The sequence below is a fragment of the Hyla sarda genome, chromosome 4 (genome assembly GCF_029499605.1).
Source record: "Hyla sarda isolate aHylSar1 chromosome 4, aHylSar1.hap1, whole genome shotgun sequence".
NCBI lineage: Eukaryota > Metazoa > Chordata > Amphibia > Anura > Hylidae > Hyla > Hyla sarda.
This window is the reverse complement of record NC_079192.1, coordinates 89,962,443-89,976,391: the sequence shown is the minus strand read 5'-3', so window position 1 is coordinate 89,976,391 and position 13,949 is coordinate 89,962,443. Positions and strand designations below refer to the sequence as shown.

The 13,949-nt window shown below is 45.8% G+C and overlaps 1 long non-coding RNA gene across 1 annotated transcript; it reads right to left on the bottom strand.

Annotated features, from left to right (window-relative positions):
- Nucleotides 1–2,790: 2,790 nt before the first annotated feature.
- LOC130368190 (uncharacterized) lies at nucleotides 2,791–3,603 on the bottom strand. Its single transcript, XR_008892336.1, has 3 exons — nucleotides 3,467–3,603; nucleotides 3,202–3,366; nucleotides 2,791–3,098 (listed from the first exon to the last, which is right to left on the bottom strand). It is a non-coding gene; the product is annotated as an uncharacterized LOC130368190 (long non-coding RNA).
- Nucleotides 3,604–13,949: the final 10,346 nt, after the last annotated feature.

Genomic DNA, 13,949 nt, shown 5'->3' with positions numbered 1-13,949 from the left:
CTGGATAGACACTGCCAGAAGGGTCTGTTCACATTATACAAAACGTACAATGTGAACAGAGCTTCAGATAAACTAGCCTTGTTCCCTTCTGTAGCTCCGCCCCCTAATGACGTCATCACTAGGGGGCGGAGCTACACGGACCTGCCCGGGACTCGAGGGAAGTAAGCTGGACTTCGTCTTCTGTATACACTGTATACAGCTATCTATAGATAGCTGTATATAGTGTATACCGCCCAAAGGGTTAACCTACACTGTCCAGCAGTGTAAGTTAACTCTTCCCTTGCTGGGCTTGCGCATAGCGCACAGCTCAGCAAGGGGTTAAGTGAGCCAGCAATGTGTATACTGTATACACATTGCAGGCTCACTGTAAGTTCTTGCTGGGCAGTAGATATACGATGTATACCTACGGCTCAGCGTCAGCTGTTCTCCCGGCTCTGTAGCCCTGAGAACAGCTGATCCCGACATTCACATCAGGAGGATCGCAGCGGGTGTCAGGAGAAGTGACATCCCTGGGATCTGTTCCTTACTACAAGTACTACCACTCCCAACATGGAGTACACTCTGCTCCATGCTGGGAGCTGTAGTACCTGCATTAATAGACATATCGCAGCAAGTGTAACTTCTGACACCCGCTGCGATCTGTCTATTAATGCAGGTACTACAGCTCCCAGCATGGAGCAGAGTGTACTCCATGTTGGGAGTGGTAGTACTTGTAGTAAAGGAAAGATCACTGCGGGTATCAATCCTGACAGCCGCTGCGATCCTCCAGTATAATGTATGAATGCGGCGGCCGTTCTCCTATGGTCCCCTGCACGGCCGTATATATACACATATTCCTATTTCTCACAGAGAGCTGTGATTGGCTGGAACCATCTGGCCAATCACAGCTCTGCGGGAAATATGAATATGTGTATATATACGTGAGTGCAGGTGACCATAGAAGAGCAGCCGGCGCATCTATACATTATACAAGAGGATCGCAAGGGACCCCTGCGATCTGTCAATTAGTACAGGTAACTACTACTCCCATCATGGAAGAGTGTGTTCCATGCTGAGAGTAGTAGTACTACCTAAAAAATGTTTTATAAAAAAGTGAAAAACACGCACACACTACATTTTTACTATTGTCGGCTGCATTTTTAGTGCTTTACCCGCTCACATAAATTGATCCCTGTTTAAAAATGAATAAACATTTCATAATAAAAAAGATACATTTCGTTAGATACAATTTTTTCCATCACTACTGTATCTTTTTTATTATGATTTTTTTATGGTACCCTACAAAATTTTAATAAAAAAGGTATGGCCATATTTTTTTAGGATCGTTAAAGTCCCCAAAAAAATAAAAAATTTACCGAATGTACCCGAATACCGAATGTATCTGAAAAAAATCAACCCGAATACCCGAATACCGAATGTATCCGAAAAATCTAAACCGAAAATATTGCCGAACCAAAATTTTTTTCCAAAAGGAAAAAACGAAACGAAATGAAACAAAACTTTTTCTAGTGCACAAGTCTACCTTGTGGCACTCACCTCTTGATTCCCGGCCTTCTGGCTAGGATCAGAGAAATTTTTATAGATCCGGCCGGATGTCCGGGCAGTATATCTGCACACATTCACTTATTTATTTCTTTTTGTCTCACTGTGTCACTTTTTGCGTGTTGTGTGTTCACAGGATTTGTCAGGATGCGGTAGCCCTTCTGGGTGTCCCTCCTGGCGGTCTAGGGGAGGTGTGTGGCCATTAGGTTCCACACCTCCCTGCAAACACCCCGGGTACTCCTGCTTTGGCAGGGTACCTACCGTTATCGGCTCTGCGGGCAAATACCTTGGCTAACGCCAAGGGGGATGCCGGGAGCATTTGTGGTCCCCTAGTAGCTTCGGCAAAAAGGGACATCGAACCTGGAACGTCGCAGGTACCTTTTGGTCCGGAGGCGAAGGGTAAGGTTTGTTGGGGGGCCTCTCTCCTATCGGAGAAGGGCTTGCGATAGACCGCATCCTTTGTGCACGTTTTTTTAGTGTAACACGTTTGCACTTTTTCTTGCACTTTGGGTGAATCGAGAGCACGTTCCTCGGCTTTAAAAAAAAAAAAAAAAAGTAAGGCATGCCTACACTCTCTAATTCCTTAAAGTGGTACTACGCCCCTAGATATCTTATCCCCTACCTTAAGGATAGGACAAAAGATGACTGATCACTGGGACCCCCACGATCTTCATGCAGCACCCGACGTTCCAAATAATATATTTAGAACTCTGGGTTCTCGTGGTGCGGGTCGTGACCTCACACCACGCCCTTTCCATTTATGTCTATGGGAGGTGGTGTGATGTCACAAGAAGGTGTGGCATGATGTCAGGAATTCTGCCACAGGAACCAGTGATCTAAACATACTATTAAGAATTTTGGTTGCTGCATGGAGATTGCTGGGGTCCCAGCAGCAGGATCCCCTTGATCAGACATCTTATCCCCTATCCTTTACATAGGGGATAAGATATCTAGAGGCGGAGTACCCATTTAAGGGACAGTTCATGTACCCAAAAGTTGATCCTTTGCAACCGTATGACCCCTAGCAAGTTCCCTGCATGAGTCCCATTCATCAGAAAAAGGCTTGTGCATGGAACTTGCTGGGTGTTCTACGTTTGCCTCATAAACTGCACCACCCAGCACCAGTTGCCTCTCTCTGCACCACATTATGCAGATCGTGCAGGAGAGCAGCTTTGGTCATCCATGTTTTGCTAACTCTATTTTCACACACAGAAATAAATAAATGAGTCGAACAAGTCAAAGAACAGTTTAAAAAAAAGGGAACTTTATTTATTATTTATTAAAATGTTTGTGTAGGGGATTTTTTGTAACCTCCCATCACTCACAAAGAGCGTACAGTAACTAATACTCAGGACAGGAAAAACCTCCAGAGGGGAGGAAACCTGTAGGGAATCCATGGCTACTGTATGGCCCTTCCTCTGGGCATACTAAAGGAGGTTACCTCTATAATTTGGGCAAATGTTTCTGTGTATGTGCATGATTCCTAGGCCTGTGCCTTCATCCAACGTCTTGCTGTAGGTCCCGAAATGCTACTCCATGTCCTGGAAATAGTGCATCTAAGATAGGGGACAAAAAAAGATAGATTATTTACATGTTTATCATAGAAATACACATGGAACTGCAATAAAGATCTTTTGGACAAAACATTGTAACACTTACCAGTCACAGTCATGTGCATGACTTTGCATTCCCGTGTCCCTACACAGTGTCCAGCACCGGCCCCTCACTGATGAACAGGACCAGTGTTATTTCTGGGGCTATGCCTTCATCCAACGTCTTGCTGTAGGTCCGGAAATGCTACTCCATGTCCTGGAGATAGTGCATCTAAGATAAGAAAAAAAAGATAGATTATTTACATGTTTATCATAGAAATACACATGGAACTGCACTAAAGATCTTTTGGACACAACAATGTAACACTTACCAGTCACAGTCATGTGTATGACTTTGCATTCCCGTGTCCCTACACAGTGTCCAGCACCGGCCCCTCACTGATGGAGAATGAACAGGAGCAGTGTTATTTCTGCTCAGTGCTGCTCTTTGGTGGACAATGGTTATGACATCACATGTGTGACACGCTGTTACCTCCTGGGAGTTCTATTTCAGTAGTGCTGCTCTCTGATTGGCTGAAAATCAAAAAAGCTTTCTAATATATTCTGTATGACTGTTATCTAAGGTTTTTGACAAATTTTATTAAAATGGCGCCACTCCCTGTGGGTGCGTTATATTTGTTTCTCCTAACCAGACATTCTGTATATGTAATATCATTTGGTGGCCCCAACAGCCTGGGCCCATAGGTTTCTTACATAGATCAATGCTACTCCGGTAGGCTCAATGAGCAGCGCTGGCCGCCGGGACGTCTGACGAGTGACGTCCCTGACGTTGCGGTCTGGAGCGAAGGATGTCACTAGCCAGACGTCCCGGCAGCCATTGATTTAAAGTGGTCGTGGTCGTAGAGATTTATCAAAACCAGGGAAGAGGGAAAGTGGACCAGTTGCCCATAGCAACCAATCAGGTAGTTTCTTTCATTTTTAAAAAGGCCTCTGAAAAGTGAAAGAAGCAATCTGATTGGTTGCTATGGGCAACTGGTCCACTTGACCCTTGCACAGGTTTTCATACATCTGTCCCAATGTGTATTATTATTATCATCATCATCATCATTATTATTATTATTATTATTATTATAGGAAGTGTTTTTTCTTTGGTGTTTTTTTTCCCTCTGGCTTTTCTAATTACAAGTCATGTGATTCTTTCATCATTTGACTGAAGGATTTCTATAGAAAAAAAATAGTGAGAAAATACCCCCCCAAAAATAAAAATAAAACATGCTCTCGGCATCCCACAGATTTGATAAAATGTGGACCAATCACAGTGATCTAGGGTGAAAGTTCAGATCCCCCGCGGCATTGGTGGGGGTACACGCGGGGACCGGCGGCCTTACCCGAACCAGCAGCGGGACCGAGGAGCAGCGCGGGATTGGCCACGTGGACGAGCAGCGACAGGACCGGCAGGTAAGTACATGGTCCTCAGAAGCAGCAGTGAAGATCTTCACTGCTGCTTCTAGGAGTCTGAAAACTACAACTCCCAGCATGCCTAGACAGCCTTTGGCTGTCTGGGCATGCTGGGAGTTGTAGTTTTGCAACATCTGGAGGGCCCCAGTTTGGAGACCATTGTATAATGGTCTCCAATCTGTGCTCTTCCAGCTGTTGCAAAACTACAACTCCCAGTATGCACTGACTGTCCATGAATGCTGGGAGTTTTAGTTCAGCAACATCTGGCCCTTCAGATGTTGCCGAACTACAACTCCCAGCATGCCCTTCAGCTGTCTGGGCATGCTGGGAGTTGTAGTTTTGCAACAACTGGAGACACACTGGTTGGGAAACATTGTCTGTTTCTAACTCAGTGTTTCCTAACCTGTGTGCCTCCAGCTGTTGCAAAACTATAACTCCCAGCATGCAGTATGCAACAGACCATGCATGCTGGGAGTTGTGGTTTTGCAACAGCTGGTGCACCCCCCCCCCCCCCCCCTGTGAATGTACAGGGTACATTCACATGGGCGAGGCTTTTACAGTGGGTTTCTCGCTGCAAGTTTGTGATGCAGCAAATTTTGCGCTGGGAAACTTGCTGTAATCCCCCGCCCATGTGACTGTACCCTAAAAACACTACACTACACCAACACAAAATAAAATAAAAAGTTAAAAACACTACATATACACATACCCCTACACAGCCCCCCTCCCCCGATAAGAACGTCTGGTACACCACTGTTTCCAAAGCAGAGCCTCCAGCTGTTGAAAAACAACAACTCTCAGTATTGCCGGACAGCCGTTGACTGTCCACGCATGCTGGGAGTTTTGCAACAGCTGGAGGCACCCTGTTTGGGAATCACTGGCGTAGAATACCCTATGTCCACCCCTATGCAAATCCCTAATTTAGGCCTCAAATGCACATGGCACTCTCACTTTGGAGCCCTGTCGTATTTCAAGGCAACAGTTTAGGGTCACATATGGGGTATCGCCGTACTCGGGAGAAATTGCGTTACAAGGTTTGGGGGGTATTTTCTTCTTTAACCCTTCATGAAAAGGAAATGTTGGGGTCTACACCAGAATGTTAGTGTAAAAATTTTTAATTTTTTACACTAACATGCTGATGTTGCCCTATACTTTACATTTTAGAGGTAAAAGGGAAAAAAGCCCCCCAAAATTTGTAACTCAATTTCTCCTGACTACGGAGATACTCCATATGTGGGCGCAAAGTGCTCTGGGGGCGCACAACAAGGCCCAGAAGGGAGAGCGCACCATGTACATTTGAGGTGATTTGCACAGGGGTGGCTGATTGTTACAGCGGTTTTGACAAAGGCAAAAAAAACAAAACCCCACATGTGACCCCATTTCGGAAACGACACCCCTCAGGGAATGTAATGAGGGGTGCAGTGAGAATTTACCCCCCACAGGTGTCTGACGGATCTTTGGAACAGTGGTCCGTGAAAATGAAAACTTGTACAGCCCACTGTTCCAAAGATCTGTCAGACACCAGTGGGGGGCAAATGCTCACTGTTCCCCTTGTTACGTTCCTCAAGGGGTCTAGTTTCCAAAATGGTATGCCATGTGTTTTTTTTTGCTGTCCTGGCACCATAGGGGCTTCCTAAATGCGACATGCTCCCCGAGCAAAATTTGCTCTCAAAAAGCCAAATATGACTCCTTCTCTTCTGAGCATTGTAGTTCGCCCATAGTGCACTTCAGGTCAATTTATGGGGTACCTCCATACTCAGAAGAGATGGGGTTACAAATTTTGGGGGGTATTTTCACATATTAACCCTTGCAAAAATGTGAAATTTGGGGGGAAACACATATTTTAGTGTCAAATTTTTTTTTTTTACATATGCAAAAGTCGTGAAACACCTGTGGGGTATTAAGCTTTATTCCTTATTACGTTCCTCAAGGGGTCTAGTTTCCAAGATGGTATGCCATGTGTTTTTTTTTGCTGTTCTGGCACCATAGGGGCTTCCTAAATGCAACATGCCCCCCGAGCAAAATTTGCTCTCAAAAAGCCAAATATGACTCCTTCTCTTCTGAGCATTGTAGTTCGCCCGTAGTGTACTTCAGGTCAACTTATGTGGTACCTCCATACTCAGAAGAGAAGGGGTTACAAATATTGGGGGTTATTTCCTGCTATTAACCCTTGGGAAAATGTGAAATTTGGGGGGAAACACACATTTTAGTGAAAAATTTTTTTTTTTTTTTACATATGCAAAAGTCGTGAAACACCTGTAGGGTATTAAGGCTCACTTTATTCCTTATTACGTTCCTCAAGGGGTCTATTTTCCAAAATGGTATGCCATGTGTTTTTTTTTCCTGTTCTGGCACCATAGGGGCTTCCTAAATGTGACATGCCCCCCGAGCAAAATTTGCTCTCAAAAAGCCAAATATGACTCCTTCTCTTCTGAGCATTGTAGTTCGCCCGTAGTGTACTTCAGGTCAACTCATGGGGGACCTCCATACTCAGAAGAGAAGGGGTTACAAATCTTGGGGGGTATTTCCTGCTATTAACCCTTGGAAAAATTAGAAATTTTGGGGGAAATACACATTTTAGTGAAAAAAAATTATAATTTTTTTACATATGCAAAAGTCGTGAAACACCTGTGGGGTATTAAGGCTCACTTTATTCCTTGTTATGTTCCTCAAGGGGTCTAGTTTCCAAAATGGTATGCCATGTGAGGGTTTTTTGCTCTTCTGGCACCATAGGGGCTTCCTAAATGCAACATGCCCCCCAAAAACCATTTGAGAAAAAGATACTCTCCAAAATCCCCTTGTCGCTCTTTCCCTTCTGAGCCCTCTACTGCGCCCGCCGAACACTTTACATAGACATATGAGGTATGTGCTTACTCAAGAGAAATTGGGCTACAAATATAAGTATACATTTTCTCCTTTTACCCCTTGTAAAAATTCAAAAATTGGGTCTACAAGAACATGCGAGTGTAAAAAATGAAGATTGTGAATTTTCTCCTTCACTTTGCTTCTATTCCTGTGAAACACCTAAAGGGTTAAAATGATGACTGGATGTCATTTTGAATACTTTGGGGGATGCAGTTTTTATAATGGGGTCTTTTGTGGGGTATTTCTAATATGAAGACCCTTCAAATCCACTTCAAACCTGAACTGGTCCCTGAAAAATAGTGAGTTTGAAAATTTTGGGAAAAATTGGAAAATTGCTGCTGAACTTTGAAGCCCTCTGGTGTCTTCCAAAAGTAAAAACTCGTCACTTTTATGATGCAAACATAAAGTAGAGATATTGTATATGTGAATAAAAAAATTTTTTATTTGTAATATACATTTTCCTTACAAGCAGAGAGCTTCAAAGTTAGAAAAATGCAAAATTTTCAAATTTTTCATCAAATTTTAGGATTTTTTCACAAGGAAAGGATGCAAGTTACCACAAGTAGAATATGTCACGAAAACACAATCTCGGAATCAGAATGATAACTAAAAGCATTCCAGAGTTATTAATGTTTAAAGTGACAGTGGTCAGATGTGCAAAAAACGCTCTGGTCCTTAAGGCCAAAATGGGCTTGGTCCTGAAGGGGTTAAAATATGCCCAAAATATCTAATCAAACACTCAGACGCTTACCGAAAATGAACATAAGAAAAATAAATAAATAAATAAAATAGCACAACTTGGCTTGTCAAAATATAAACATACAAGTTATCATTACCCGACTATAACTCAAAACCATCCATACTTGGGAATACGCAACAAGAAAACTAAACAGAAAAGTAGCAAGCACACCTAAAAAATGAATAAATAAATAAAATAAAAAATAATTATTGTATGTTTTTTTACATTTTATTTTTTTATATATTTTTAATTTATTTTTTACATTTTTTATATTTTTTTAATCTTTATATATATATATATATTTTTTTTATCTTCTCACATATTAAAATAAAAAATAAATAGATAAATTAAAAAAATTACAAACATTTTTTTTTATATCGTAATAATAATAATAATAAAAATAATCAAAATAATCATATCACACATACATTCACTTACAAAACGTCCAAATTAACTGTATCCTCTATCCGGGACTAATGAAAATACCAAAGAAAACATAAAACAGACCAAATAACTGAAATAAACAAAATAAACCACATATCAACACAACAACTGATCCGGCTACCATAACGCTATAACATGAAACAATATAGATATAACACAATATAGGTACAAAATTACTAAATTTACTATATAAATAAAATATAATATAAACAAAATATATGCAATACAGAAAACACCTACAAAATCAATAGAAAACCCTAGGAAAAACCCTACACTAAAACTGTACCCTCACCCACACCACCCCTCCTGTACATTGGTCAGAGTCCATACCGTTCTTACAGTTCACAAAGTCCAGTCCTTAACTGACCCATGTCAGGTCCCCCAAAGATGAACACCACCACCCACAAGCACACCCTCCCCACCTAGCACTCCTCCCAACCAACTTATACACAAACTTATACACACTGAACCACAACCCACTTTAGGCCCAAGTTTGGTCGCCTGTAAGCCCTTCATACCATATCAGCTTAAAAACAAAACAAAAAGCTAGCGTGCACATGCATTAGCCCTCCACCAGGAAGAAGGATGGCAGACTTGATACATTCAAAATAATTTTACACTCTTTCCCTAACTCCCCCTACAATTCTCCCTAATCCTACCCCTCCATTCTCATCCTATCTCTATCCCTATAACACTGTCCCTAACCAAAATAAAGGTACTCTACCTAAAAGGTCTAGTACCTAGGGCACATCAAAAGAAAAACCTCTCCATAGGAGAGAAGCCCTACTGGTACCAAGACTGCCATACTCCAAAGACCTGATCTTCCCGAGGTCACCGGTGATATTCCTACAGACCTCCACCTCGGAGAGGATTTTCTGTTGGGTCGACACTAAACACCGTGCACTCCACGTGTAGTACCTAACCACTAAGCTAACTAAGAATAAAGTGCCCCGGTCTCGGCCACCCAGGGACCTGAATGCCCCATAAGCCCACTCCGGATAGGTAAGGCCGGCAAGTTGACTCCAGTCGATGGAAGCGCCCACCCGGTTGTAAACCCCTATATTAAAGGGACAATGAAGCAGGAAGTGGTCCATGCTTTCCAGCGTGTCCCCGCACTCTTCTCGGGGACATCCCCGGTCATCAGAGTTCCTACACTTCAGGTTGTCCCTTACATATAGCTTCCCCTGAAAGCAGCGCCAGGCCAAGTCCCAAAACTTCTGGGGATCCTTTTCATGTTCAAAAGATACAACCCCACCCTCAGATCCCGACCTGGGCAGTCCCTGAGCGCCAGAGGCTTCTGAAAGTGGGTCAACAGAACCCGTTTGTCAAGGAACTGCCTTGACTGGGTCCTGATCTCCCACACTCCCAGACCCTGCCGACGTATCGCCTTCAGAGTCGGGGTAGCGTAAGCCGGAAGATATCCATGGGGCGTACGGAGGTCCTTCACTTGCCCTCCTGTCTCCCATTCCTGGAAGAAAGGCCGAAACCATTCCCTGCAGGAGAGTACCCACGGAGGAGCCCTCTCTGACCAGAGGTTTGCGATGTTGGCTTTCAAGAAGGTGTTCGTAAAGAACACCACAGGGTTTACCATAGATAAACCCCCTAGTCTCCTCGTGCGGTACGTAACCTCCCTCTTGACTAGGTTCATCCTGTTCCCCCATAACAGTTGGAAAAACAGGCTGTAGATCCTAGTATAGTAAGCCTCTGGCAAGATACATACGCTGCCCAGATAGATAAACAAGGGGAGCAGGTACGATTTGATCAGGTGTACCCTTTCCCTGAGGGTCATAGACCAACCCTTCCACCGGTTCACCCTCTGAGTGGCATCCTGGAGCTTACCATCCCAGTTTTTGGTGGGATAATCATCCTGGCCGAATGTGATGCCTAAGACTTTTGCTGATTCTTGGGGCCCTGGAAGGGTGTCCGGGAGATCAAACGTGGGATCTCCCCCTCCCAGCCAGAGACTCTCACACTTATCCCGGTTGATCTTAGACCCGGATGCCTCCGAGTAGCGTTCCACCTCCGACATCACCACATCGACCTCCTCTCTCGAGGAGACGAAAATAGTGACATCATCAGCGTACGCCACCACTCTCTGGGTGACAGCCGGTTCCGCCAGACTCATCCCGACCCCCGCCAACGGCCCACAATCTACCCTCCGGACGAAGGGATCGATTGCGAACACGTATAAAAGCGGGCTCAAAGGACAACCCTGACGGACTCCGGACCCCACCTCAAAAGAGCGGCCAGACCAACCGTTCACAAGCGGGAAACTCTCTGCCCCTGCATACAAGATCTTAAGCCAATTAACAAAAGTAGTTGGTAAGCCATATCTCAGGAGGACGGACCAGAGGTACTCGTGGTTTACCCGATCAAATGCTTTGGCCTGATACAAGGACAGCAAGTACCCCTTCCAGAGACCTGCACTACTCCGCTCCACTGCCTCCCTGACACTAAAGACAGCACTTAAGGTGTTTCGGCCTGGAACAGAGCAGTGCTGAGCCCCCGAAAGGAGCCGGGGTGCAAACTTCACCAGCCGATTAAACAATATCTTGGCCAGAAGCTTCCTGTCCGTATTGAGAAGAGCTATGGGCCTCCAATTCTCAACACGGCTAGGATCTTTACCCTTTGACAGAAGAATCAGGGCTGACCTCCTCATTGACTTCGGCAGAGTGCCCGAGGAGAGACACTCATTAAATACCTCAGTCAAGAGGGGAGCTAAAGACTCCTTAAAGGTCCTGTACCACTCAGATGTTAAGCCATCCGGGCCTGGCGACTTCTTGGGGGCGAGCCCCTCGATCGCCAGTCTCACTTCCTCTTCCCTGATTTCTTCTGCCAAAACATCAAGAGAGGGGTCTACCCCTGGCTCAGGAATGGTTTCAGTCAGGAAAACCGACATCCTGTCTCGATCTAGATCCTTCCTCCCCAAGAGGTGCGAGTAGAAGGATCTGACGACCTCCAAGATCCCTGATCTGGACCGATTCAGAGATCCTGTACTATCAATCAGTCCTGAAATGACTTTACTACTCACTGACATCTTGCAGTTCCTGTAAGGGTCGGGCAAGCGGTACTTCCCGAAATCCCTCTCAAAAACCAAAGATGCGTGCCTATCGTACTGACACCTCATCAGCAAGGATTTCACTCTGGAGATATCCTCTCGGCTACCTCCAGTCGAGACAAGAAGCTCGAGTTTCCTCCTCAGACCCTGATACAGGCGATACCTGTTCAGGGACCTGAGGCTCGAGAGCTGGCGGAAGAACCCCGCAACCCTCTTTTTGAATATCTCCCACCACTCTGACTTACTACTACATAGGTCCAGTAAAGGTACCTGACTCTGAAGAAAATCCTCAAAGGACTGTCTTACCTCCACTTCCTCCAGGAGGGACGAATTCAGCTTCCAATAACCTTTTCCCATCCGGGGAGTCTCTGAAACATTCAGGGAAAACAAAATCATACAGTGATCGGAGAATTCCACCTCAACCACGGACACTGCGGAAGAGACGGCTTCCTCCTTCAAATAAAACCTATCTATCCTAGATCTGCGACTACCTTGATGATAGGTGAAACCCGCGTGGCCCGAGGGGCTCCGGATGTGGGCGTCCTCTAAGCGAGCTTCTCTAGTTATGCTAATCAGTGCCACACTATCACAAGTCAGCGGACCATTGGAGCCTCTCCGATCTTGGGACCTCGTGACATTATTGATGTCCGCTCCAAAGATCACTTGCAGACTCGTAAAAAGAAAGGGCTTAATCCTCATAAAGAGATCTTTACGGCCCTGCTTAGTTTGCGGGGCGTAGATGTTAATGAGCCGAAGCTCTTGTCCCTTCATGAAGACATCTAAGATCAGGCACCTCCCCATTTCTAATTCAATAACCCGTCGGCATTCAACAGGAGTGGTAAAAAGGACCGCCACCCCACTATACGGCTCAGCCGCAAGAGACCAGTGGGAGGAACCACACCTCCACTCTCTTCTGGCTCTTACCAGAGAGGCTAGATCTGGCAACCTGGTCTCCTGTAAAAAGAAAATGTCAGCTTCAACGCGGCCGAGAAAATCAAAGGCTGCGAATCTAGCCGTATCTGACTTTATGCTGGCACAGTTAATAGATGCCAGCGTCAATGGGGGTGAGTGCCGCCATACAGGGTGATTAAATTAGACGGCCACACCCTTTACTTTTTCTTTCCCTTCTTTTTAGCCCCCTCATCCCCCGAAGAAGATGAGAGGGCAGGACCACTCTTAGTTCTTTTTTTTTTATTCAGTTTGGTCCATTTGATCCCCATCTACGTCCGGCCCCGGTCTAGCCCTGCCCTCCAAGGAAGAAGCCTCAATAGGACAGGGCCCAGTTCCCCCTGGAGGCTCCTTCTTCCTAGGCACCTGGCCCTCACCTTCCCCCTTCAAGGAGGGGGAGGAGATGGTATCGAGGACGAGGTACCGGTTTGACAGGTCAATCAGAGGTGGGGGGCAATCAGGCTTCCGTTTTGGACCTGGCCCGTAGTACAGGGAACAGAGGGCTCTGACCTCTTCTTTCTCCCTTTTCTTTTGCCCTTGTCTTTCTTTTTAGGCCTCTCTCCACTCTCCTCATCCACACTTTCATAGTGGGAGGAATCGGAAGTGTCGGCCATATTGCCCTCCTCTTTGCGCAGCCTCCTGACCTCCTCATCCAGCACGTCCTCCTCCTGGGCTTCAGTGGTTACAGGGCCAGCTTCAGGAGCAGGGGCCGGAGCTACCCCCGCCACCTGGGCACTCTCCAGCTCCCTACTCCTCCTCCGATTTTCCTCCCGCCTTAGTTTGGCGGGGCCCTTTTTCCTCCTCACTAGCCCTGTTGCGCCCCCATCCCTGCCCGTGCCCTCCCCAGCCGAGGCAACTTCACAGCTCTCCTCAGCCGGAGCGGCCGCTGCACGGGCGAAGGGGCTAGGACAACGGCTGAAAGGGTGCCCGAGGACACCACACAGGTGGCACAGGATCTGCCTACAGGATGCGGCCAGATGACCCACCCCACCACACAAAGCGCAGACCTGCACAGTACAGGCTGTGCTAAAGTTGGTGGGGCTGCCACACCTGTGACAGACCTTAGGCTGCCCCTGGTAGAAGACCTGGATCCTATCACGTCCAAGGAAGGCGGCTGACGGAATGTGGGCAACTGTACTCCCTGAACGCTTGAGTTTGACGGAAAACGTCCAGGCCCCGGACCAGATCCCGTGCTCATCAAAGTTTTTCTTGGGCATGTCCGTCACATCCCCATACCGTCCGAGCCAGGTCATGATGTCATAACAAGAAAGCGACTCGTTACGGGTCAAAACGGTCACTTTCTTGACAGAGTTCTGACGGGAAATCGCCTTTACGGCGAAAT